Consider the following 26,106-nt stretch of genomic DNA (forward strand, 5'->3'; position numbering starts at 1 on the left):
GCTGGAGCACAGACAGAGTCTGCTGGAGTCAATGAAAAGATATTCCTAGGCCAGGCTCATCCAGACTCCTGACATATCTCATAGAGCTATTTCCCTATCTGTCCCTCTTTCCTGGCCTTACTGTCTTGCTCTCCCTTTGGAGGAAATTCCTTTCCTGGTGATAACCACGTCTGTAGCTCATATTTCCTCTTTCTTGTTGACAGTTTTAAACCAATAGATTTATGAACTTTGAAGTAATAGAAATATTTCAGGCATACCTACCCTTGCCCTTATCTGGAGCAGGCAGGGATTATTCTTTTTCTGGACACTGCACTTGTAACAGGAGACATTTGCCTTTCAACCCATCCTTTGGAAAGCCAAGCCTGCTTTGCTTAATGAGGGCTTTGGTAACCTCTGATTATTCATGTGGGAGTCCCCCAGCTGTTCTGCCAGTTTTTCCCTCGGCTGGGACCAAAGAGATAGATCTGCCCTCGAGGTGATGCCCCTTGCTGGGTGTGTGGGACCGGAGGGTGATGGATGGGTGCCCAATGAGGAAATTTGTGATTATTTCCCATCCAGGCTGGCTGGGACACCAGGGTGAGTGAACAGCTCCACGTCCTGCTCGCTCTTTGCCGTCCCTGGCCCAAATGTCCTGCTCCATCTGAGAATCCCACGCTGCTTCTCACACTTCAGCTCCTCTGCAGAGTTTCACCCTTCGGAATGGGAATAACCTGGTTTGCAGCGCTGCAGGCAGGGTCAGCCACAGCGGCTCCAGGGGACATCAGCTGCCCTCATGCCTGGACTAAGGTAGGCAGGGAGGGTTTTGCCCCTTCCAGCCCATCCCAGGGTGTCTGTCCTGGGGGGACACAGCTGGGGCTGCACTGAGCACCCCGGAGCATGGCTTTGCTTTTCAGACCTGCTGAGTGTAAATTCCTCCTGCAGGGACTTCACAGACAGAACTCCTTCCCTTTTTAACTCAGTGGGATCCCTAATTAATAAAAAAGGGTGGAGGGAGCAGGTGCTTCCTACAGGAAGTGTTTCTGTCCATCAGAGATGATGGGACAGGGCTCGTCAGGCCGTGAGCTGATTTACTGCAGCCTGTCCCACGAGTGACACGAGTTGGAGGGAATTCCAGAGGCAGCAGCTTCTCACCAGAACGTGAGTGCTGAGGCCTGGGGGGTGTGAAACGACTGGCACCAAGGACTGGTACCTCCCAAAACTCCCCAGGGGCAGAGGAGAAATGCTGCAGGTGGGACAACTCAGTGTTGATTGAGATTTTGCATGGCTGTGAGCTCCAGTGAGGTAAATTCAGAGAAATCCTGCAGTAAAAGCATCTCTGGGTAGGGGCTGGATTTAGGGGAGGCTGAGCCTCAGTTCCTACAGTTCCAGACCCCAAAATGATGCTGTGGATGAAGAAATGACAGCCCTGCAAGGTGCTGCTGTCAGGTTGGGAGGGTTTCCTCCTCCAGCGTGATCCTGCCACCACAAAACCTCGTCATTGACATTGCTGGGGACAGGATTTCCTGGTGGGGTGGGGAGAGTGTGAAGGAATTGGAGGCCCCCAGGGTGCCATGGGTGGGAGACAGCAGAGGCAGATCCACCCCAAGCCAGCACTTTCCCAGGAAAAAAAGGGATCAAAGGAGTGATCCTGAAAGACCTGGGACAGCTTTGAGAGCCAGAAAGCGGCTGCTGCCTGTGTGCTGAGGGTGTGCTTTGGGATCGGGGGTTGTTGATCCCCAGGCTGCTTGTGTTCATTCTGGAAACGGGAAGGGTTGGCTGGGTCTGTGCCCAAATGAATCCCAGAATCGTGGAATGGTTTGGGTGGGAAGGCACCTTAAACCTCATCCAGTGCCATGGGCAGGGCCACCTTCCCCTGTCCCAGGTTGCTCCAAGCCCCATCCAGCCTGGCCTGGGGCACTTCCAGGGCTGTGTGAGGGCACAGATCTGCACACTGCGGTGAGCAGCAGCAGCTTTTGTGGCTTTTTTCCTGTCCCAGCATTTCTCCCTTTCCTTAAGGGATTCTGGTGGCGCTGATGCAGCGCTCGAGGGAGCAGCAGCGCAGGGAGATCCCACACTGGTGCTTCCCCAGCTGGATCAGCTGTGGGCTTACCAAAATAAATCATTTTCCAAGGCTATAAATCCCGAGCCTTTCAGCAGCTCCTACAGTAACTCCCATGTGCAGAACAACAGCAGGCTGTTTATCCAAACTCACCCAAGCATCTGCAGCACAGTTAACGATTTCCCAGCCACCCACACCCTGCCTGTGGGCTGTGAGCTGCTGCCCAGAGCATGGGAGAGGAAAGCACAGGCTTCAGGGTAGGAGAAACTGCATTTCCCTTTCCAAACCCCAAGCTGGGTTGGTTTTGGAGGGTATTTTCTGCCTGCTCTACTCCGTGCCGGGATTTCTTTGCAGAGGCGCGGAAATCGGTGGTGTAAGGGTTAAGCTGACGTGCTGGGATGCTCCTCTCTCCTCTTGATCGCCAGGTCTTGTCTCTGTTAAACATCTCCCCCTCTCTTTTCCATGCAGCTCCCCTTTTACAAGGCCGGCCCGGGAATTCCGGCGCGGGCAGGATCCGCCCTCCACGAGGGCCCCGGCGGTGGCGGCGGCCGGTGAGGGCCCCGGCGGTGGCGGCGGCCGGTGAGGGCCCCGGCGTTGGCAGGGGCCGGTAAGGGCCCCGGCGTTGGCAGGGGCCGGTAAGGGCCCCGGCGGTGGCAGCGGCAGGTAAGGGCCCGGCGGTGGCGGCGGCAGGTGAGGGCCCGGCGGTGGCGGCGGCAGGTGAGGGCCCCGGCGGTGGCGGCGGCCGGTGAGGGCCCCGGCGGTGGCGGCAGGTAAGGGCCGCGGCAGGTAAGGGCCCGGCGGTGGCAGGGGCCGGTGAGGGCCCCGGCGGTGGCGGCGGCCGGTGAGGGCCCCGGCGGTGGCAGGGGCCGGTGAGGGCCCCGGCGGTGGCAGGGGCCGGTGAGGGCCCCGGCGGTGGCGGCGGCCGGTAACGGCCCCGGCGGTGGCAGCGGCAGGTAAGGCCCCGGCGGTGGCGGCGGCCGGTAACGGCCCCGCCGCCCAAGGACGCGCTGCGCCCCGCCCGCCCCCTCCCCGCGCCTCGCCCCCACAGCACAGCAAGAAGCAGCTGCCCCGTTCCTTTGCAAGGCTCATCCGCCCCCAAATGGGCCCATTTGGCGGGCAAAAGCAGAGCTGAGCCCGGTGGCCAGTGGTGGTTTTGGGGCCTGCAAGGCCGTTTGCGCCGAGACCTCTCCGGCGCGGTCTGAGCCGCCTCACCCCCCAGGAGGAGCTGGAGATGCTCTGTTTTATCAGAGCTGCTGACCTCTTACCCTGCCACAGGCCAGCCGAGGCTGGATCATGTCTGGGCTAATCACCGGGGCTGCAGAGCCGCCAGGGGCTGCACCCACCCCGGTATGCGGGAGCTCAATTTCCCAGCCTTCCCTTCTTTTCCCCCTTCTTTCTGCATTTTCTCCCCCTCTCCTCTCTGCTCAGTCAGTCTCACGTTTCTCACATCTCCATTTCCCCACCGGCTGCCATCCCTCAGCCACCCCGAGCACCCCTCCTGTCCCTCCCGTCTGGCAGGACAGGTTTGCTCGTGTGTGGTCTCACACCTGCGGCAGCAGCGGGGATTCTGCCTCTGCTGCCCGGGCACCGCTCAGTGATAACAGCGACAGCGGCAGGAAGGGCTCTGGCCAGGGGACATCAAACAGGAGCCGGAATGCTGCGCTGGATGATGCTGGGCGGGCAGCCCAGGAGCTGCCAGGGAGTTGGCGTGGGCAGGGGAAGAGGCAATTGCTTCCTTTCTTTCCAAAAATCGATTCTTTCTGCCAAAAAAAAAAAAGAGCAGAGAAATCAATAACTCTTCTATTTTTTGAGTTTCTGAAAAGTAGTTAGAAAGAAATCTGGAAATGGGAAGGTATGAGTACACAAGTTCCCAGGCTCTACCTGCAATTTCTTCTAATTATTAATAATTTCTGCCACGAATTTCAATGTAAAGCACTCACCTCCTCAGAGCCCTTCTGCCGAACCCATTGATTTACAGAACTGCCTGCAAATCCCAACACAAGCCCCTCAGCTGAGTCAAACTTCAGCTCGTTTGCTGAACTACCCCCGATTCCCAGGGAAATCCTCTCCCAGGTGCTGGCTGGAGGAGCTGCAGCCATGCCGTGCCTGCCCAGGAATGCTCGGCGAGCCCGGCTGGGGTGAGAGGCTCTGCTTTAATTTGCAGTAATGAGTTCCAGGGTGATTAAACTCGCGGAGTGCCAGGTCAGTGCGGGGCATTACCACGCCCAGGGCTGTGCCTCGCTGCTCCCTCTGCCATTTCAGGGCTCGGGTTCATGGCCTGTCCTGGCGAATCAGCACCAAAGCAGCCCCAAATGTCCAGGGGAACTTTCCTGAGGGGCACCAAAGGCATGGCGAGGCTCATCGCAGCTCCCTGCCAGCTGCGCCTGCTGCCGAGCTCCTGGGGACATCTGGTGCCTTCTGCTCCGTGATCCTTGGCCCTGCTGAAGTCCCTGCACCCTGGAGGAGCCCACTGCTGGGAATTCCTCCTGCAGGAATAGCTCCTGTGGAACTGCTCTGGCAGGATGGCTCTTAATGTGGGAATAATTACAGCTTTTTAAAGGCAGAAATAGATTTGGACCATGGGGAGCTCTTCCAGTCTCCCCCTAGGCCTTCTGAGATCTTTTTTCCTGTGCTTTTAAGGGGAATTATCCAAAGGAGGCCACTCTCCTTTCAATTTATGGGATCAGTGCTTAAATACGGCTCGGCTGACAATTCAATTAATTGATTCAATTTGGGGCTGGTTTGCAAATAGCTCTTCCAGGGCTCTCCCCAAAGCTGGGATTTCTCCTCTGCACTGGCTCTGAGCACCCCAGTCGGCACCCAGGCACGTGTGGGGTGACAAGAGGAAGGTCAGCAGCATTCCCTGCTCCAGATCCCTCCCTGCTGGATCTTTTTCACCCTGCTGATGCCCAAACACACCCCATGGACTGGCAGCAGCAGCATCCTCCCCCGATCTTGTTTTCAGGTGGGGAAACTGGGGCACTTGAAAGCTAAATGAGCCTCTTTAATCCCAGCCAGGAAAAGGCAGAACTCAGCCTTTAGAGTAACTCTGATTTCTATCATGCCATTTTTAGGATGATGGAGAAGACACAGGTCCCTCCACAAAATGAACTAACATTGCCAAGGATTTCCTCGTGCTGTCAACTTTTCTAAACAGCAAGAAATCCAAATTTTTGCAATGAACTGCTCTAAAACCCGAACATTAAGGAGACAAAAAGGCAAAATCGGGGCTTGAATCTCAGAGTGCTGAGCCTACAATTGTGCAAGGCACAGCAGCCAGCCCGGAGAATCCCTGTCCGTCTCCATCTGCCCGGGAATGACAGAGATGGATGCTGGGGCTGTCCTCCCAGGAGAGAGCTGCAAGCTTTGGGAGCCCCTGATGAAGATGTAAGAGCCGTGTTTGACACGCCAGCTCTTTTGTTGGGGCACTCGTGGCTCGTGCCACGCGCCTGCCAGCCAGGAGCCACCACGGGCCTGCCCAAAAGGGTCACCGGGACTCGTGGCCCCTTTTCTGCCTGCAAAAAACCCTGGGGCGATAGGAAATCTGCCCAGAGAAAAGCTGCAAGAAGCATTTTTTGTGGGCACATGTGGTAAAAAGACCAGAAAACAACCAAGGTGTGTAACAGCAGGGAGAGATGCAGAATGAAATGTTTGCTGGCCCCGCAGAAGCGGGGAAGGCTGAGCAGCTCAATCCCCAAGGGGCAGAGCTGCTGCCCTGAAGGAGTTAATTCCCCGAGCAGTGCACTAAGTGGTCAGCAGCCCAATAAATTACGGCCTGGAAAGACAAACCCCAATCATCATTAGTCACGGCTCATTGGCCTGTTAAGGCTCCTCAGCCGAGTTTATCTCTTCCCTCCTGTCCACCCGCAGCCATATTTCATGCTCCGAAAACAGCTGACCCTGGGGGTCAGCCAAATGAAAGCCCCATTCAACAGGTCCTCCAAGGCCCGGCCACGGAAAAAAACGGCCGAGGTCAGAATAACACGGAGCTGCAGGCAGCCCTGGGCCGCTGGCCGCCCGCAGCAGACGCTCCCCACACGCTCAAGTGACCAGGACATGTTAATCCGCTGCAGGATCAGCAGGGTCAGGCCGGGGCTGGGAGGAACAGTGGCATAATTAGGTGAGGGTGACCTCCATAAAACAGTAATGGGCTTCCAGAGCAGCCCATGGTGCTTTGCACCGTCTTCCCGGCTCCTTGGGATGGAGGGAGGCCTGAATGTTGTCCTTGCTCCTGCTGGTGGGCACCAGGCCCAGCGTTTCAGCACTCAGGGTGATTTTAGTGGGAAGCGTTTTAAAAGAAAGGAGTGGGGGGAATGTCTTAATTTCCATTAATTGCCATTTAAAAAAACGCCAGGGAAATATTTGGAGCAGTTGGAAGCTGAAGCAGGAGGTGTGGAAAGGCCCTGCCTGCACATAGCAGCAGGAAAAGGGAGGGGAAAGGGGGTGTCGAGGAATAAGGGGGGTTTGAAGAATGGTTTTGTAGGGTGTTATTTTCCCAAAACCCTGGGAGTTCACGCACATAGGTTTGGGAATCTACCTTGGAAGAGCTGGACAACTTGGAGAGGGATGAAGGGAGAGGAGCTTCAGGCCAGCCACAGCTTCATCTTCCTCCACAGGATGGTTATAAAAGTCTGTGCTGGAGGGCACAGAGTGGCTCAGGGCGAGCTCATGGTTTTCATGGCAAAGGCATATGGCCACCTGAAAACTCCAAAAATGCTCTTAAAATAAAATTTAATGCCATGAAATTAAAATCCTGGAGATTAGCAACAAGTGAGAACACTCACTCTTCAGCAACACAGCGGGGCAGGGCTTTAATTCTGGAGAAGAGATTCTCTGTGGAGGGAAGAACAAGATGGTGAGGAAAACACCTCAGATTTTACATTTTGGATAGATTGGGTTTGAGCCAGACTGGTTTGAGTTTTTGACTATGAAAGGGTTTATGGCAATACCGAGTGAAGTAGTAAACATTTCAGAAATAATCCTTATTTAAATTGATGGATTGAGACTTAAGGGTTTGACTAAGGAACAACAGAGATCAAATCAACTCCTGTTTTACCAATCCCTTGGAAGTCAAACTCCTGTTTTCCAGCCCTTTGGCTGGCAAACCAGCATCACCTTTAGGAATTCAAAGCTGGGCCAATACCTGAGACCAGGGAAACCTCGTGGAGGTGTTTATTTCTGGGGATTGAAGGTTTTCCTGCAGCAGCAGGAGATGCTGGTGCTGCAATGGGCCTCCTTCTCCCACTTCATGAGCAACCTGTGCACCTCCAGATTCTAACAGGCTCTGGAAGAGGAGCTGGAATATCATTTCCCTGGAGCTGGAGGTCAAATCTGGGGCTGAGCCCACTTTGCCATCCACATCTCTGTTAAGGAAGGGTTTAAAACCAGCTCCTCTGTGATCTCTGTCATTGAGCACATAAATCAGGGGCCGCTGGCTCAGGGCTTTCCCTTTTTTTCCAGGGAAGCTGAGGGAGGGGTGAGTATCAGGGATAATTCTGCTGAGGTAATTCCTGCCCAAAGCAGCTGTGGGGGTCACATTTTAACGCAGCTATTTGTCTGCCTGTTTGTTGCAGCGTGTTGTGGGACGTTTTAACACAAAGCAATGGAGAGGGTGTGATTTGGGACATCCCATCTCCCTGCTCCCTCCCTAATTCCAGGGACGATAATGATGGGAGGATGCCAGAGGCAGGTGTGGAGCATCCCAGCCCTGGATCTCTGCCACAGCCGCAGCAGAGCTCAAATGGGGCAAAGGGAGCTGAAAAAGGGGGAGGAGGAGGGGGCTGTGTTTCCTCCTCTTCCTGGGCTGGAGAGGGGGCAGCTCCTGGCTCTGAGCACCATTTGCAGCCAGGGATTTACAGGATTTGGGGAAGCCAAGGCAGGAGTCAGCACTGGATGGTGAGGAGAGAGGGGAGGGAGAGGTGTCCCCGTCCCCAGAAGGCCGGGGTTGGTTCTGGCTCCCAGGGATGGAGGGTGGGGTCTCTGAGAGGGGGGGGCTGTCTGGGAAGCTCTGCCTGAGGGATTTTGGGCAGCACAAGGATGTGAGGGAGGTGTTAGGGAGCTGGGGAGCTCTGAAGTGGGGTCTCTGTCTCTCCCCCCTTCATCCAGCCAGGGTCCCCCAGCTCATAGCTCCTCTGCTCTGTAACTTGGATGACTGAACAGCGTCATCCCTTTCCCTCTGTGGGTCCGCCAGGAAAACTTCCAACAACCAAAAATAATCTGTTCTAGATAAAAATCATGGGGCTTTCCACAGGATTTGTTTTTTCCCTCTACTCAGAGACAAAACCTTCACTCCAACAACTCATTTTGGGAGAGTGCTGCAAAGCCTGATCCCACCTGGAGCCACAGCCTCTATTCCCAATGGAGGAGCCTTTTTCTGCCATCCTGGATGCTGGGACGGCACTGAGCCTGCAGCCAGGGAGCAGGGGTGTCACCCCATGGGTGCCATCCCCATCCTGGAGCTGCTGGAGCAGGCCTGGCTCTCCCAGCTTGCTGCAGGTGTTTGTGGGAGCCCAGGGAGCTGAGCCGTGATATCCCAAACCCTGGCTGAGCACTCCAGAGCTCCCTCCCCGCCGGCCACGGGCTGCTTGGAGGACAAGGAGTGACTGGACATGGGATGGATTTGTTCCTGGACCAGGGAGGTGAACATGGACAGCAGAGGAAGGGCACGGAGCTGGCAGCAGGTAAGGCTTTGGATTCGCATCCCTGTGTTCACAAACTGGTGGAAAAGCAGCCCTGGAAGTGAGGCAGGAGCTGGGACACATCTGGCTCTTTATTCCCAGGCTATAAGGAAGCCATTAGTTAATTTAAATAATTACCTTCTCCTGGTGGTGTTTCCCGTGCTGCCCCAAGCCAGGGGCGAGAGCTGCCAGGCCCTTCCCTCCTCTCCCTGTATCAAACGTGCCTCCCTCCCTTTTCCTTGGGCAGAAGCAAAGGCTATCTTATTTCCCCCACCTTTCCCCTAAGCCATCTCGCCCTTGCCAGGCTATCTGTGGAGTTAAATCCCGTTCAATCCGCTCCTTTGGAAGGCCTGGATCAGCAAGGCGCAGTGACAGCGCATTCCCACGGCGGGAGCCGGGAGGGGATGCAGCAGAAACGCCTGAGCAGGACGTCAGGCCCTGCGCTGGTGGAAAATTTACAGCCCCAGGCTTGGGCTCTGGGCCCCCTTTTCATTCCATGCGACACCGAGCGAGCGAGCCTGAGCTCCCCCCGCGTTTTCATCCGCTCCAGCGGGGCTTTTCCAGCTCCCAGCACCACGGGCTTGGGAAGAGGGGCCACAGAGATGCCAGCTCTGGCCAGCAGCAAATCCAGCAGATCCAGGAATAAAGGGCAGGCGGTATTTCATAAGCTTAGGATGGGATTTAGCTGTCCAGCAGAGCCCGGGAGAAGGAGCTCAGCCAGCGTTTCCCCAGGACCGGGGGATTTGCTGGAGCTCTGCTTCTCTCTTGTCCCCAGGTAACAGAGGCATTTTTCAGCTCTTTGCTGGCTCCTCCATCGTCCTGCCTGTACCAGCTCTGCCAGCACGGAGCTGTGGAATATCCTGAGTGGGAAGGGACCCACAGGGATCTCTGAAATCCAGCTCCTGGCTCTGCACAGGACAGCCCAACAATCCCTGAGAGCGTTGGCCCAACGCCCCTTGGTCCCTGCCAGGCGTGGGGCTGGGCCCATTCCCTGGGCAGCCTGGAGAGCGAGATTTTAACAGCTGCCTTCCAGAATCACTCTGGAGTTTGGGAAGAGGGTTTGTCTGGGCCCAGGACTGTGTGGTGATGTACAAATGAGGATGCAGAAGAGGGGGGATGTCCGCTAGAGCTGCTTGCAGGTGGATTTCCTCCTCCCAAGGCTCTCAGGGAGGACAAAATGGGGATGTTGGAAGCTGGCAGGACAAGGACTGGAGATCTCCAGGGGTCCCTCCTAGCCTAGTGCTTCTCCAGATGCTGGAATTAAGTGGCCTGATGGGTGCAGCTGCCTGCAGACACCAAGGCAGGTGTTGGGATGTTTCCTTTTGCTTGAATGATCTCACACCTGGCACTTCACCCCTGCCCTCTCTCCTGCTCTGCCCCCAACTCCTCCACTCTCCTTCCAAAGCAGAACTGCCAGAGGTTTTGTTGTTCCCGGGCTGCCTTCCCACCCCTCTGCTCTCTCCCAGGAAATGCTTCCTCCTGTGTCTCAGCACGTTTCCCCTCCCCACGCTCGGGCTGCCATTCCTGTCCCATTCCAGTTCCACTCTTCCCTTCCTGAGCACGCTTAGACTGGATATTAGGAAGTATTTATTCCCTGAAAGGGTGCTCAGGCATTGGCCAGGCTGCCTAGGGCAGTGGTGGGGTCAGCAGGGATTCAAAAGGGAGGGAGGGACGGGTTTAAAAGCCGTGTGGCACTGGGAGACAGGGGTTGGTGGTGGCCTTGGGGGATGGTTGGATGGGATGGTCTCTGAGGGCTTCAGGATCACAAAAATCCTGTGATTCTGTGGGCCACGTGGAATGTTCCTCAGACCCTCTAACAGCAGGATGGAGTTTACAATCCCCACCTGGGCTTTGTGGTGTCCCCAGGCCCACCCTGGCAGCGCTGGCACTGAGAGCAGCCTGGAGCATCCGTTCCCAGCCTTTCCGAAGGTGGGAGCTGCACGGCCCCGCCGGGATGCCCACCCTGCCCAACCACGCTCCCTGCCACGCAGCTTCCCCTGGGCCTGGCCTGCTCTGGCTGGACTGTGCTGGCTGAATCCTGGGATCTCAGCGTGGTTCTAGCCCAGATGCCAGTGTAGGAACCAGGACATCCCCTCACCCATCTGCTCCCCCCCAAACCCTGGATTTCATCTCCAGCTCTCAGCTTTGAGTGGCAATATTCGCTTGGGCTCTGAGCCATCCTCTCTGCCCTCTCCACCACGTGGAGAGGTGGCAGCTGGTTCAGCAGAGCTGCTGGGGCCCTTTCCTGCCCTGCATCCCCTAATTGGTCAAGTTGAACGTGGCTCCTCCACTTGCAATTTGTCAGGGCTTTATCTGAACATCTGCATCCCGGCCTCTTATTAAGCTCTTAGAAAAACCAGAAGTGTCTGATGGCTGAATAGCTTTAAATTTGGAAGCAGAGTGGGAGTAGATGGGAGAAAATGCATTGCCCTTGATGTAATCATCAGAGGAGGACAGTTCTGAACAATGACCAGATCATCCTCGCCCCAACGATGACAGCAATTTCTGACTTATCGCCCCCCAGCACTATATTAAGGCACTGAGATTGCAGTGTTACTCATTAGCACCACATCTGCTGGAAATCAGCGTGGGGAAGGCTGCTGAGGGTGCTAAAAAGCTTCAGGATGGCACAGGGAGGACACTCCCCCAAAAGGGAGAATAATGTCCTTCCCCTGCTGGGGGTGCTCAGTGCTGGTGGGCCAGGGCGGGCAGCCCTTGGATGGAGCTGGTGGGGACAGCGGGCACTGAGAGCTGCAGGTCCCAGGTGTGCCCACCCACGGGGGCTTGGCTGAGGCTCTTCCCTTTTTCCTGCCTGTTCCCAGTGGTCTCTTCCCATGCTGGCACAGCTCTCTGCATGGCACACCAGGTTTAACCCGTGTCACTCTGCCCTTCCACACCACGGCATGAAGATCCCATTTCCTGCATTTTGAAGTTCTCAAGTATCCTCATCTCAATGCAGTCATAGGGAAAAACTTTGATTCTTAACAAACCCAGATGGATAAAGGAACTTTGTGCCATCTATCCCGCCTTGCACCGAGACCTGCCCCGCCCTGGCTGCCCCCAAAAGCCCTCACCTTGCTCAGATTCCTCTGACAGCTGAGCTGAACTTGTGGATGACTTCAGGAGGGACTCCCTGATTTTGTTCCCTGCCTGGCCTGGTGAGCAGCCAAACTCCACGGCCCTCCTGGTTCACAGGCTGGAGGAAAACCTCCTTGCGGTGTCTTTGCTGGTTCTGAGGTTTAGCAGTTGCAGCAACATTTGAACAATTCTTCAGGACCGATCCTTGACTTCTCCAAGCAGTTTTGGTCCCCCAGAGAACCAGGGATCGGGAACATTAGGGCTCCAAAGGTATTTCATGGCCTTGTGGCTAAAAACGCAGAACTGTGAGGATCTCCTGGAGCTGCCGTGGTGGATTTTCTTCTGTGTGAAGTGAAGGTGATTTCTGAGCCTCCCCAGCCACCGCAAGCCGCGCTTTGATTCCCAAGGATGATGTGGAGGACGAGGAGCGCTGCTGGCAGGCTTTGTGCTGATGTATGGCTCTGCACAAGGGTCCAGAAACCCCATCCTGCCTTCCTGGAGCTGCCCTGCTTCCCTCAGGAGCCAGGGCCGCTGATCTGCAGAACCTCAGCTCGAGGAGCTTTCAAAGGACCGCTTGAGCAGCTGGTGTGAACCATCCATCAGTGCTCCTGTCTTCGCTCCAACCCGCTCCGTTCTGGGCTGCCTTAACTCAGTTATGATGAAATTTCGAGCAACTGCTCCTGACAAATGAGACTTCCTCCAGTGGGTTGCTTCTTTAAACTGTTAACACATGCTTAAATATTGTCAGAGCTCAGAAGGAGAACATTTAAGCTCCCAAAGATCCTTCATTATCAAAGGCAGCTGCTGGCCTGCAGGGGATCCCTGCCGCCCAACTGTGCGTCCGTGGGAGAGTATCCTGGCAGGGATCCTTCAGTTACAGGAACGAGGGCAACTGCCCTGGGAAAGGGGCTGGAGGTTATAATAGCAGGGTGGAAGTGGTGGAAACGCAGAGTGGACAATGCTGGCATCCAGGACCTGAAGGGAATCTACCAAGAAAAGATGGGAAGGACTTTTTACAAGAGCCTGCAGGGACAGGACACAGGGAATGGCTTCCCGCTGCCAGAGGGCAGGGCTGGATGGGATACTGGGAAGGAATTGTTCCCTGGGAGGGTGGGCAGGCCCTGGCACAGGGTGCCCAGAGCAGCTGGGGCTGCCCCTGGATCCCTGGCAGTGTCCAAGGCCAGGCTGGACAGGGCTGGGAGCAGCCTGGGGCAGGGGGAGGTGTCCCTGCCCATGGCAGGCCATTGGAACGAGGTGATCCCTCCCATCCCAAATCATCCCAGGATTCTGTGACTTAGGACTTCTCCCCATTCCACATGGACCTTAAGGAGCTTCAGTTTCCAAGGAAAGGTCTTGCAAGGAGAACAAAGGTTTTGTGCAGCCCTGTCCCAGCTCAGCTGCCCGACAGCCATGGCCTCTCCGCCCGTCCTGCGAGGGAAGAGCCCCCAGGAGATTTCCCGTCCGCTCCTCCCAGCCTTTCCCGCCCCAGCTCCCACCGGTGCTGCTGTGACAAGTCTCTCTGGAGGGCACCAGGAGCTCTGGTGGCAAATACTCATTAATTGATTCGCCGGGACCAAGGAGGAATCCAATCCAATTAGAGATAAATAATTGATGCCATCGAGCGCCGAGATTGGGACGTTATTGATCAGGGGCACGAGAGGGGCCGACAGCTGTTCCTGGTGTCAGCGCCATGGAACCTGAACTGAGACAATGACCCTTCAGCAGCCCCTGGGAGGGCCAGGGGACACCAGCCCCAGATGAACCATCTGAGGTCTCCACACAGCACAGAGGAAACCACTTGAATCCTTTAATCCTTGGCCTCTCACACTGAGGGCCTTGAAGGAGCTCCTGAAGATTTCAAAGGATGCCTGAGGTAACAACTTTAGGTGGGACCTCAGCCACAGTTTTCAAACAGCCATTGGTCATCCTGCTAAACCCACACCCTGCAGAGAAATGAAATGTCCCCTCCAGCAGCACCAGGAAGGAACTTGGTTGGACGAGTAGGGCAGGGCAAGAAATAATTCTGCCGCAGCTTTGTGCTTTGGTGGCTCCAGACAACGTGGAAAGGAGCAAGAGGGAAAATCCCAATGAGAATGTGGCCCTAAAGGTACCCTACCAAGGGAGGGAGAGGGGGAGGAGGTTGGGGGCTGGTGTGTCTGGAGTGAGGATTGCTTTCCTGGGGATTGCTCCCCTGTGTCTATTCCCAATGGAGGGGCATTTCAGGAGTCAGGTCTGGAATGAGGGCAAGGATTTTTCTGAGGAGGATCAGAAAACTGTGGGCTCTGCCCACCCATCCCTTTCAGCCTTTTAATGGCTGAGGAATTGTTGAAAACGTGTGAACCAGATGGAGATTTACCCCCAGCTCTGGTGGAATTTGGATTAGTGGGTCCTTACAGAGCTCAGGGAGAAGAGGGTGAAGCTGTGAGTGGTCCAGAGAAGTGAGGATTGCTCACTGATATCCCCTGGAACGAGCACACGGTGATCTCAGGCAAAGACAATCTCTTATTTCCACTCCAGGACATTTATTTGGGTCAGGGTAGGGAAAGTTGATTTACTTGCCAAGGTCCCACGGGGCTGGTGAAAGCACAACTGCCACACGTTATGGTGTGAGCATCCTGATCCCGCCCGGTGACTGTTTGTTACACTCGGCCACTCGGGAGTTTTCTCTCTGCCCCCTCCCCTAAATCCACTCGAGTGAATTTGCCCTGAGTGCTGCCGGGCCCTGTAAAACCACGGAGAGGGGATGGAGCCGCAGGGATCCGGGACCCAGCTCCTCGCAGAGCTTCCCAGAGCCTGCAGAGGGGAACACCTGAAGCTCTGTCCTCTGCTCAGGGCCTCATTTCACACCTCATCTGCCAGGGGTGGGAGTCGTTCACAGCATCCCAGAATCGGTTTGGAGGGATCTTAAAGATCATCCAGTGCCACCCCTGCTGTGGGCAGGGACACCTTCCACTGTCCCAGGCTTCTCCCTTGGACACTTCCAGGGATCCAGGGGCAGGCACAGCTTCTCTGGGCACCCTGTGCCAGGGCCTCACCTCTCTCACAGGGAACAATCTATTCCCAGTATCCAACATAAACCAGCTCTCTGTCAGTTTGAAGCCATTCCCCCTGGTCCTGACACTCCAGTTCCTGATGAACGGTCCCTCTGTGGTCTCCTTGCAGCCCCTTCAGATCCTGGAAAGCAGTTCTGAGGTCTCCACTCAATCTTCTCTTCTCTCAGCCTGTCATCATCCTCGGGCCCTTATCTCCAGCAGAAGCAGGACATGGATCTCCAGCAGGCAGGGCTGAGGTTGCCTGTGATGATCCATAAGGTGGAGGGCATGGAGGATGAGCCTTAGGAGGGTGCCCCTCGTTGACAGGAGGACAAATTCTGATTTCTTATGTTGGATGAAAACAGAGCCAGTGGACTGGAGCCTGTCCCTGGGGCACTGAGCTCCCCTCTCTGGTGCCCAGGGACAGCACCCAGGGAGCTCCTGGAGCTGGGCCAGGGCAGGCTCAGGCTGAAGAGCAGGGAAAGGTTCTTCCCCCAGAGGCTGCTGGGCACTGCCCAGGCTCCCCAGGGAATGGGCACGGCCCCGAGGCTGCCAGAGCTCCAGGAGCGTTTGGACAGCGCTGCCAGGGATGCCCGGGTGGGGTTGTTGGGGTGTGTGGGGAGGAGACAGGATCAGGAGTTGGATCAATGGTCCTTGTGGGGCCCTTCCAGCTCAGGACACTCCATAATCCAAATGGTGCTTTCCAGCCCTACATTCCCAGCTCCGGGCCAGAGCCCCTTGGCTTCCCAAGCCCCAGAACTGCCTTGTGAGCCGCCCTGGGCTGTACCGATTTGCGTCTGTGCCGCACCCTGCTCCCAATCCCCGCTGGCTGTAGGGCTCCTGCCTCACACTGGCCGGACTCCGCTGCCTCGGCACTTTGGGATTGGCCTGGCGGGTTTTTTCCAGGCAGGAAAAGGTTGTTCTGCTGCTGGAAGCGCCATGGTAACAGCCCCGGGAGCGCTGCTGCGTTAAACCCCGCAGCACGAGGCGCTCCGAGCACGCCAGCTCCTGCTCCTAGGCAAGGAGGGAGTTTTCCTTTGTATTTATCCCTCGGAGCCTGAAGCACCAGCCTGCTCCCTGTGCATTGTGCCGGCACAGCAGCCCCATCGCCGGCGATCCCAGGGCAACGAGGTGCCAGGATCCCAACAAAACCCCCCGCTCGCAGCATCCGCGGCCGCCGGGGGCTGCGTGCGAGCCCAGGGTGTGAAAGCAGCCCCAAGGCGCTCCCCGTGCTGCAGCTGCTGCATTAACTCGCGTTCAGGGCGCTCTGCAGAGCACTCAAAGGGATAAAAGCAGGGGGAAATCATCTCCCAGCCTGACCTGGGGCTCGCAGCACCCCGTGGACCTGCTCCCTTTTCTGCGCGCACGCTTCCAGGTAACAGCTCTTCCCAAGAAAATCCAGCGTCTTTAGGAGGAGCAGGTGCTGTGCAAAGGCAGCAGCGGGGCCCGCAAATGGAAGACTCCTTCGCACGCGGATGGGAAACGCGTCCTGCTCCGGGGGAAGAGACCTGGGGGAGGTTTGCTCCCACCAAGGTGGTGCTGGCTGCAGAGATTTGCGTGTTTAGTGACTTCATGCACATCCACTCACCCGCTTCCTTCCCCGGCCTCGCAGGGACTGCTCGTTATTTGTTTTCACAGCTAATCAGAGCCTCCCCGGGCTCAGCCCCCTGATTAGAGAGAGAGGGCTGAGCCCACAGGCAGCCACGGTGGAGGATGCCCCGGCGCACAGGCTGACCCCAGGCCGCCCTGCAGACCCCACGCTGCAGTCGGGACATTATTTACCCCGATATTGCAACGTTCTCTTAAAATATATTGAAGGAGAGATTGGGAAAATGAAGTGCATAAGATTTATCCTGCACCAGAGGATTTCAGCATCCAAGAAAGCCAGAGAGTCCAGTCCCTCAGACTTAATAGAAACCTCCTGCTTTATTAATGTTGCCTGATTTTTTTTTTTTCCCCTTGTCCACAGGTCCTGGGCAGAAAGTCAAAGCTGTATTTGAGGAGCTTTCCTGGAGGTTTTCATTAACATCAGGGCCAGGGAATCCACTGCAAATGTAAAAATAATAGATTTGAGAGCCCTAAAAGGATGGAGATTTACTCACTGTGGAAATATTAGGGAGAAAGTGGGAGTGGGAGGTTCCCAGGGCCCGGCGCTGCCTGGCTGTGAGCTCTGGAAGCTGCCCGAGGAGCTGCTGGGAATGGGAGAGGAGGGAATGTTGCCTCCGAGCGGCTCTGCAAGGCAGCTGCGGCTGCTCCGCTGAGCAGCGAGCTCCCAGAGCCGTGGGTATCCCCGAGAAACGGAGAATTTCCTTCCCAGGGTAACGGGAAAAGGAGGATGGGGAGCTTTCATCAGCCGCGGTGTTCATCCTCGGAGCTGGAGGTCCGGGGTGATGCTGATGCCCAGCAGGTCAGGAGGGACCCACCGGAGCGGGGTAGGAGAGAGGGATCGCTGCTTCCTGCTGTGCCCGCTCCTTGTGGGAATGCTGGGACCGCGTCCCCTCCTTCCCAGGGCCTGCTCCTGCGCCCCACACTGAGCGCCAGGCCACACTGTCACCGCCGGTGGCGTCACCTCTGTGCCCAACCTCGCCTGGCAGAGCTGCGAGAGCCGCCAGCGTGGCACAGCTCGGTGGGCGGCAGGGTCCCGGCTCCGGCTGAGCCCGTGCCCGGGAGCTGCTGCACGGAAAGAGCCCCTCTGCTCCCGGACAGGAAGGGTCTGCCCTCCCCACTCCGCTCCGCCCTAGAGGCAGTAACCTGCTGAAGCTGCTTGGCACGGGCTGGTTTTACGGTGGAAAATGGGTTTAAAATGGGTACCGCTTCCTCTGGAAGGAGGAGTACAGCCTTTAGCTCTGTGGCATCCTCCAGGTACAAGTGAAAACCCTCAGCCAGAGCTTCCAGCCAGCTGAGACCGCTGGGTACCAGAATTCCTGGGGGATGGAGGGACGGAGAAGTGAGATTTCCGTCCATCTGGGCAAAACAGGCAGCGAAGCCTCTGGGTGCAGATGGAACTGGCTGCAGGCTCGGATGCCAAACCAGCCCTCCGAGGAATCCTGGGGAGCCCCTGCCAAGCCCCGCTTCCCTGGGAGGCGGCATCCGGCGTGCCCCGGAGCGCTTCAGCTCCTCCACAGCTCCTCCCTCGGCGCTTTTCAGCAGCTCCGCAGCCCCCCAGCCCCAGCCGGCTGCGCTGGTGGCCCGGGGGCTGCAGGCATTTTCCCAGCGCTCTAATCTAACAGCACCAGTGGGAATGTTTACAGCACGCTGCCACTTGAGGGCTTATCAGCCCCGCCGCCTATCTCCCACCGCCCCAGCCTGATAAAGGGAGGGGCTGCTGGCACCCGGGGGAAGCGCCCGGAGCAGGGGACGGAGCTGGGGACTGGCCAAGCAAACCCAGCAGGGCTGCGGGACTTCTCCAGGAGCCCCTCTGTGTCACCGAGGATGTGCTGGAGAGAAGGAGCAGGGCAGATCCTTTCCCGAAGGGTCTCTCAGAGCAGCTTGGGAGCAGCAGCGGCCAGGCCCGGGGCAGAGGGAGCATCCCGTGGAGGGGTGATGGGGTGTGGGGGCACGGAAGCGCATCCCTGGGAAAACTAGAGGTGGGTCATAGGGTCATGTAGGTGGGAGTATCAAGTCCAAGTGTTATCCCAGCACTGCCGAGGCCACCACTGCCCCACGTCCCCAAGTGCCACATCCACACGGCTTTTAAATCCCTCCAGGGACGGGGACTCCACCACCACTGCCTGGGCTTTGCTGAAGAAATTTTCCCTTTTATCCAATCGAATCCTCCGCCGGTGCAACCTGAGGCTGTTTCCTCTTGCTCTGTTACTGGGGGGGAAGGGTCTGACCCCACCGCAGAGGGCGGCTCCAATATTTCCATCAAGGAGCCAACTGCTGACACCTGCCTGCCCTAGGAACAGGTTTTCCCTAAATTCCGTTCATCAGCTGGGGATAAAACGCAGCTCAGCTGGGGCCGCACTCTCTGCATTGTGCCGGGGCTGAGCTGCAGCATCTTGGGAGCATCCGCACGGATCCTAAAGGTCCCGCTTATCCACCTGCAGCGCTTAAACCGAGCAGAGTTCGAACAGACTTAATTTTTTTTTTTTTTTTTTTTTTTTAAACTTTAGGACAGGCAGGTGCCCTGACGTGTCCTTGCGGCTACCAAGCAGCCTCTGTCCCCCCTGCGCATCCCTGGTTCCCGGCGCTCCGGGCGTGGGACACGCCACGATTGCCCTCTAGTGGCCCCCGGCCCGGGCAAGGGGCGCTCGGGTCCCGGGGGCTGCGAGGTCCCGCTCTCGACCCCCCCCCTGCCCCCGGCCGGGATCCCCGCCCCGCTCAGCGCACCCGGTCCCTGTCCCCTGCGCGTCCCCCGGGCTGTGCCAGGAGCCGCCGCTTTTGGGATTCGGGCTTTTCCCGGGATCTGGTGTGCAGCACGCCTGGCTGCAGCCCCCGCACGGCCCTTGTGTCCCTACCCCATCCCTCGGGCTGTTCCTCAGCCTGGCAGGTTCCCCCAAGCAGGGAATCTCAGACTTGAGGGTTCGGAGGGTGGTAGGAACAGGGAATTCATTCTGGAGGCTTCCCCGGCTTTATTTTGAATGTTTTTAGTAGAATCACAGAGTCATGTAGGCTGGAAAAAACCTTTAGGGTCACTGAGTCCAACCAACCCTTCCAGTCACCACAACCCCCCAGGGATGGTGACAAGCCGGTGCCAGTGCTTGATAATCCTTCTGGTGAAGAAATTTTCCCTAATATCCAACCCGAGCCTCCCCTGGCACAGCCTGAGGCTGGTTCCTCTCCTCCTGATGGCTGCTGGCTGGGAGAAGGGAGTGATGTTTTAACAAGAAAGTGGCTGCTGCTCCTGCCAGTGTGGCCAGGAGGGATCCCCAGGTCCCACGTGGGATCCAACAGAGTCTCCCAACACAAGAAGCAGAGGAAATGGAGAGGTAAACTCAGGGAAGGAGGGAAGTTTGCAAAGGGAATGGACTGGGATCCACTCCTGGCATTGATGGAGGACGCAGGGAGAGAGAGGCTGGAGAATCACCGCGGACTTTCAGCAGTGCTGCGAGAACCACGTGCAGCACACTCTGCCCGTGTTCACCCTCCCCCTTTATCTTAACACGGACCTTTTGGAGAGCAAAAACATCCTGCTCTTCCCAGAGCTCTGCTCCCAAGGTGTTGTGCTGAAGGAATCTGTCCTCTGGTGGGGCTGGCTGCTGCTGTTCTGCTCCCTGCAGTAACAGGAACCGTTTGCGTGGCTTGGCAGGACCTGCTTCACCCCGGCCAGGAGATCACAGCCCCATTTCTCATCTATGAATAAATCAATACAGCCCTGGCAGGGCTGGGAACACGAGGGAATAGAAAGGAAGGTTTCCTTCCTGGAATGCTCCCTCCTCGGTGGGATCTCCCAAGGGACCGGGCAGAGGAGAGGGTGAAATGTCCTCCCGTTCCCTGCCGATGTTTCTGGAGAGGTTGGAGACCCTGGGCTCTTCCTCCAGCCCTGGTTTATGTAGGACAGGGATGGGCAGCACTGGGATCATGATCCCTGCGTGTCCCACGGCCTGCCATGGAAAAGGAAAAGGGCATTAGGCAAGACTTTAAAGTGCTTGGAATTTTTTAATATGAAGGTGCCACTAAGGAAAACCTTAGATAATATCTTTTTTCTCCCAAAAAAGAAGGGCAGGGAAGATGTGGGAGCACATCCCCAGTGTGTGCAAACCACAGCCTGGACTGTGACACCGAGCACAAACTGCAGCCACGGGTGCCAGGTAAGGGGAAAACGAAACTGGGCTGTGGATTGCAGGGAAGAACACAAGGGCAGGGGCGAAAAACCTAAAAGAAGAGACTGGGAAAGTGCTCTAGAAAGTCAGAAGAACAGGTGGGAAAAAAACCCAACCCCAGGACAATAACGGGGGAGAGGAAATAGCTGGGAGAAAGCAGAAGGAAGTGGAGCCGTTGCAGGGGGTTTATTGTTCTCACCTGGTGGATTTTATGTCCTCCATTACCTGAATCTGTCCCTGGGTGACTGTAGGGTTTCATTAACTCTCTCTGTGACCCTCTCAAGGGTTTATGGCCCAGGACAGACCCCAGTGGCCATCACCATGCAGAGCCAGTGTCCCAGCAGCCCACAGATGTCCCCAAGCCGCAGCAGCACAGGGGCCCCTCGTGCCTCTCCAGGCTGCAGGGCCAGAGCTGGTGGTGCTCAGACATCATTGCAGGGGCCTGGGTGGTGTTTCCATTCCTGCCCTGGAAGTTTGGAGCAGAATAGGAGCACAGGAACATCCCTTAAAGCTGATTTGGCAATGCAGAAGTTGCTTGTGTCCCTTCCCACAGGCAGAGGGGGAATGAGGAGGTTTTGGGGAGGTCGTGAGGAGCTGGGCAGGGACAGCTGCAGCTGAGCCCTGTCCACAGCCCGTGCCTGCCCTGGGGTTTTTCCCTTGCAGGGAGAACAGGGCTGAGGGAGTCTCACTTCTGGAGCTGCGGGCTCTGACTCTCATCCCTCAGTGAGCCCAGTGCCACTCGGTGCTGTATTTTGTGCCTTCCAGACTGAACTCTGGATCCCCCAGCTGCCCCTGCCGGGGCTGATCTCCCCTTCCCTGACCAGCACCATCCCCCCCAGAGGCTCCCAGCCCCCAAACCCAGTTCCCCCGTGCTGCCAAGGCCCTGCCCTGCAGATCCCTCCTCCTCTGCAGTCCTGGGCTGGGTGAGGTGCCCTTTCCATGGACACCCAGCGGCAGCTGCTGCTCAAAGCCTGCTGTGATGCTGTGCCAGCCCTCCGAGCGTGGCTCAGGGCACCTCTCCTGCCCACCGGCCTGGGGGGAGCAGGAGCCAAGCCCTGGAGCACAAAAGGGGCTGTGTGGCTGCTGTTTGCCCTCCGAGAGCTGGAGGAAACTTGGCAGGGAGAAGAAAGCCTTCAGAAGCTCCTGGGACAGCCGGGATTTACGTTAAGCTGCTCTCAGGAAAAAAGGGAATCTTGAGTGGGAGCAGGTACAGCAGAAGGGATGTGGGCAAATGGGATTTGTCTCCATATATCCGAGAGGAGCAGTTCACTGTCACAACTGCAGTTTATGTGCTCGTGAATTGCCTTTGTCACCTGCGGGAGGCTGGTTCTGCTCCACTGAGACACCACCTTTGGTTTTGGAGGGGGTCTGGAACAAAAACACCTCAGCCGCATATTTTTAACCTGAATGCCTTTAACTTCAGAGAACAGCAAGAAGGATTAAAAGCCCCAAAACCTCTGTGAAAGAGGGCATGGTGCACACATCTGAGCTGCAGAGCTGGAGAACGCGGAGGCGGCCGTTTGGAAAGAGGGGCAGAAGGAGAGCGAGCTGAGAGGCACAGAGCATGGACCCCCTCTCCGCGGGGCAAGGAGGGCTCTGGCCCTGTGCCAGTGTCCCGGGCTCAGGTGAGATGAACTTCCCTGGGGGTGAACAGCCTTGCTGTGAGTTTATTCCGTGCAAAGGGCGGGGCCGTGGGTTCTTTCAGGGTTGTGCTGAGGGCAGGCTCTCCCCAGCCCAACAACGAAATGGATCTCCACCCTGGCCGGGCTGAGCGGGGCTGAACCCGCTGTGGGGCTGGGACGTGGCCAGGAGGACGGTGGTGTGTGCTGGCCAGGCCAGCACAGAGCTGGCATTGAGAGCCAGGAGCCTGCCAGGCAATCCCTGGATCTCAGCTCCCTCTGGGAATGCCTGTCCTGGTGGTCCAGCGCTCAGAGCCTCACTGTGAGCGCTCCCAGGCAGAGAAAGGCACAGGGAAGGCTGAGGAGGGTTTCCACAGCATCTCGTGACTCCTCTGACAGTCAGATCTGCATGAGGGGATTCTGCTGCTTGCTTAGGCTCTCCTGAGACCCACCAGCATCTTGGGAATTGTTTAGGCTGGAAAAGATCCCTAAGAATCACCCTGAGGGAGATGATCCCCCCTCTATCCTGGTGGAGCATTGCACCCAGGTCTGGAGTCCTCAGCATGGGAATGGTGTGGATCTGTTGGAGCACATCCAGAGGAGGCCACAGAGATGCCCAGGAGGCTCTGGAGCCAGGCTGGGAGAGCTGGGATTGTTCACCTGGAGAAGAGAAGGCTCCAGGGAGACCTCAGGGTCCCTTCCAGGGCCTAAAGGGGGATTATAAAAAAGTGGGACAATGACTTTTTCCAGGGGCAGATGGTGCTAGGACAAAGGGGAAGGGCTCTAAGCTAAAAGAGGAGAGATTTGGATTGGATGTTAGGAAGGAATTGTTCCCTGGGAGGGTGGGCAGGCCCTGGCACAGGATGCCCAGAGCAGCTGTGGCTGCCTCTGGATCCCTGGCAGTGCCCAAGGCCAGGCTGGACATTGGGGCTGGGAGCAGCCTGGGACAGTGGGAGGTGTCCCTGCCATGGCTGGAACGAGATGATGAACATCAGCTCTGGTTAAACACCCTGGAGTGCTGGGGGAGCTTTGTGGGGCTGCTCTGGGCCTGAGGCCTGCTCCTCTCCCCAGCCTTGTTGGCCAAGAACATTCCCTGGGGTCACCAGCTCCCTGCTGCTCTCCCGGCCCTTGGCTGCTCCCCAGATTCCCTCTGCCCCCCCCCCGATCCCAGGGTGTCCCTCTGCCCCACACCTGATCCCAGGGTGTCCCTTTGTGCCCCTCCCCGATCCCAGGGTGTCCCTTTGCTCCCCTCGATCCCAGGGTGTCCCTTTGTGCCCCTCCCCGATCCCAGGGTGTCCCTTTGCTCCCCCCGATCCCAGGGTGTCCCTTTGCTCCCCCCGATCCCAGGGTGTCCCTTTGCTCCCCTCGATCCCAGGGTGTCCCTCTGCCCCCCCCCGATCCCAGGGTGTCCCTCTGCCCCCCCCCCCCCCCCCGATCCCAGGGTGTCCCTTTGTGCCCCCCCCCCGATCCCAGGGTGTCCCTTTGCTCCCCTCGATCCCAGGGTGTCCCTTTGCTCCCCCCGATCCCAGTGTGTCCCTCTGCCTCTCCCGATCCCAGGGTGTCCCTTCACCCCTGCTTTCAGCCATTTGGCTCCCTGTGCCAGCTGCCCAGAGTGCCCAGAGCTGTAAAATAAACCCAGAGTGGCACCATTCTCTGGAAGAAAGCAGCTCATGCCCCACATTCCCTGCTCTCCCCTTTTCCCTCCTCCACCTCGCTGCTCTCCAGGAAATCTCGGAACCAGTGATTTATGGGCAGTAAAAGGGAGAAGGAGCCTGACTTGGGACTTGCTTTTGTGAGGCCTCGGGAGAGTTTTGTGGGGCTCAGCTTGCCTGTAAGGTGCTCAGTGCTGGTGGCTGCAGGTGGGAGAGCCTTGCCCAGCTAAGAGGGGAAGCAGAGGAGCGTGAAACTGTGGGACTTGCTCAGGCAGAGTGGGCAGAGGGGGAGCAAAACCAGCTCGTGAGTGCTCTGAAGTTGAGGATGGCTCCAGGCAGAGCTGGCCCAGCTGCAAGCCATTCTCCAGACAAACTAACGCTTGCCACCAAATGTCCATACGATTTTGTGGCTCTGCTCTATCCATCACGCCTAATACGTGGCTGCATAAGCCAGGCTTAAGTAATGAGTTGTGACAGGCTGTACATTTCTGGGTGATTATGGCATGTGTCATAAAGCAATGAGCTGGAGGCAATAATCCCCTGGAAACACATTGCCCCGGGGTGTCCTGTTACCCTTCCGAATGCGAGTCACAAATGAAAAAGTAATGAAAACAGCCAAGAGCTCGAGCCACAGGTAGGGCAGGGCTGTGGGGGTATCAATCCTCCAGCCCAGGCCGTGGGGATCACTTAGATCCAGCACCCACTGTGCCACCCCACGGGTGCTGCCGACAGCCAGGCCCTGGGTGCTGCTGCTTCTGCTGCCAGGATCCTGGAGAAGCAGCTTTTCCTCGGTGCTGTGAGGGTTCTCCCGGGCTGTGCTCACCCCCAGCTCACCTGGGTGCTTTCTCCGCTCTAAACCCGTTCGGTGAGAGCTGAGCTTTGACTGGGCTGGGCTGCAATGGCCCCAGGGGGTCCCTTCCAGCTCAGGGTGTTCTGGGATTCCTCTTTTATTCCCGCACTTAAGGTGGAGCATCTCGTGAGTGGTTTGGGATAACAACCTCGCCTTTGTTACCTGGGCTCCAGAACTGGAGCGGGATCTCAGAGGGGGGAGGCTGAGGCTGGCACTTGGCTTTCCCTTGGCTCTCCATCTCCTGGCCTCCACTTGCTGCACCCTCTCCTTTTCCGGGGAATAGGAGTTTTCTTTCCAGAGAAAGTTGGGAAGAACAACTCAGGGAGTGGCCTGGAAGCACAGGGATGTGCTTGTCCTGCCTTTTGGACACAGCCGGGAGCGACCCACCCTGAACTCAGTGTGGACCTTGAGCACGAGGTTGGACTTGAAACCTCCCAAGGGCCCTTCTGAGATGGAATTCCCGTGATTCCATGGAAATTCGGTGCATTTTGGGGGTGTTTAGGAGCAGAAGTTGCCTCTCTTTTCCATGAAATCTCACCCACAGGGAAACCACTGCCACCAGGAGAAGGCACCAGTCGTTCCATGGGGTTTTATCTCCTTTCTCAGCCTCATTTGCATCAGATAAGGGATTGATCCAGAGGTTTGTGGGAGGACTTTCACCACCACGTGTGTGATACCAACAATCGTTTCTGTGGCTGTGCAGAGAGTTCCAGCTCCCCATGATGAGCCCAGGAATGTCTCCAGCTCCCTGTTCTTCTCTCCACAGGAGCAGCAGAAGATGCTGGGAAATTACAGCACAAGTTTATTCCTTCCCTCTTTTTTCTCTTTTTGTTTTCCCCAAGCTTAAGGAAAACTCCCAACAAAGAAAACTTCCTTTTTCCCCTTCTCACATCAACACGATTTGCCGGGTAATGACAGATGGAGGGCCAAGATGTGCCAAATGCCAGCCTGGAAAGGTAAAAAGCTTTGATATTCCACAGGATCCCAGGCCTGTTTGCAAATTTGGGGCTTTTCAGGAAAAAAAAACTTGTCACCAGTTCGATTTTCTTGGCTCGCCAGGAGCGGAGTCTTTTCTATCAGCTGCCTCAAGTTTTTAAGAGAGAACTCAAAACTGTTGGTGGAAATCAGGGGCTTTTCCTCCTCTTTTCCTCCTGTGGGAAAAATGCAGGCTGAGGAATTCCAGTGCCTTGAGAGCTGACTGAAAACTGCAATTTTTTTAGTTTGAAAACAACAAAATGAGATTTTCCCCTTCTGCAAAACAATCAGAAACCAGAGTTTTCCATGCAGGAAAATTGGACAAAAGCAGTTAAGTGTGGAGGAAGTCTCAAATGCTTCCTGACTCTGGGAATTACTTTTTTTTTTCAAATCATTTGTTTCAATAAAAATCTGACATTT

The 26,106-nt window shown here is 56.7% G+C and overlaps 1 long non-coding RNA gene across 4 annotated transcripts; it reads left to right on the top strand.

The window, feature by feature from the left end:
- The first annotated feature begins 2,217 nt into the window (after positions 1-2,217).
- LOC116453061 lies at positions 2,218-26,106 on the top strand. 4 transcript variants are annotated; one of them, XR_004243666.1, is made up of 5 exons: positions 2,218-2,295; positions 2,507-13,900; positions 16,795-20,578; positions 22,014-22,215; positions 25,478-26,106. It is a non-coding gene; the product is annotated as an uncharacterized LOC116453061 (long non-coding RNA). The 4 variants fall into 4 exon arrangements; XR_004243665.1 differs by having other exon boundaries at positions 16,795-22,215; XR_004243667.1 differs by having other exon boundaries at positions 16,795-22,215; positions 25,554-26,106.

The sequence above is a fragment of the Corvus moneduloides genome, chromosome 18 (assembly GCF_009650955.1).
Source record: "Corvus moneduloides isolate bCorMon1 chromosome 18, bCorMon1.pri, whole genome shotgun sequence".
Classification (NCBI taxonomy): Eukaryota; Metazoa; Chordata; class Aves; order Passeriformes; family Corvidae; genus Corvus; species Corvus moneduloides.